Source organism: Sinocyclocheilus anshuiensis, unplaced genomic scaffold (genome assembly GCF_001515605.1).
Source record: "Sinocyclocheilus anshuiensis isolate Anshui unplaced genomic scaffold, SAMN03320099.WGS_v1.1 scaffold1452, whole genome shotgun sequence".
Classification (NCBI taxonomy): Eukaryota; Metazoa; Chordata; class Actinopteri; order Cypriniformes; family Cyprinidae; genus Sinocyclocheilus; species Sinocyclocheilus anshuiensis.
This window is the reverse complement of record NW_015544231.1, coordinates 657,548-657,911: the sequence shown is the minus strand read 5'-3', so window position 1 is coordinate 657,911 and position 364 is coordinate 657,548. Positions and strand designations below refer to the sequence as shown.

Here is a 364-nt window from a genome sequence, read left to right as displayed (position 1 = left end):
TTTTTTTTTTTTTAATTTAGGCTGAATGAGGAGCTCCTTAATCTGGAACTGGTTTGGTCAGGGCTGTACAGTGCACAAAAATCGCTCTGAGCCTTGAATAAATGTACTACAGTAGCACAGTTTTGCATGTGTATGAGCCTGTTTACAAAGCTGTTGTCCAACAAAGATATCCTTTATTGACATGCTTTTTCTCCAAATTAACTTAAGTCGAGTGTTTAAGGGTGCTTTCACACTAGCACTTTTGGTGCGCACCCGGGTTCGATTGACTAGAGTTCGGTACGTTTGGATGATGTGAACGCTGTCTTCTGAACTTGGGTACGCACCCACGAACCGTACCCGAGTCCGCTTAAAAAGGGTGGTCTGG

General features: G+C 43.4%; 1 protein-coding gene across 3 annotated transcripts in view; it reads right to left on the bottom strand.

The window, feature by feature from the left end:
* Nucleotides 1–364, bottom strand: part of LOC107697503 (uncharacterized) — a 38,037-nt gene that overhangs the window by 3,633 nt on the left and 34,040 nt on the right. The window lies entirely within an intron of this gene.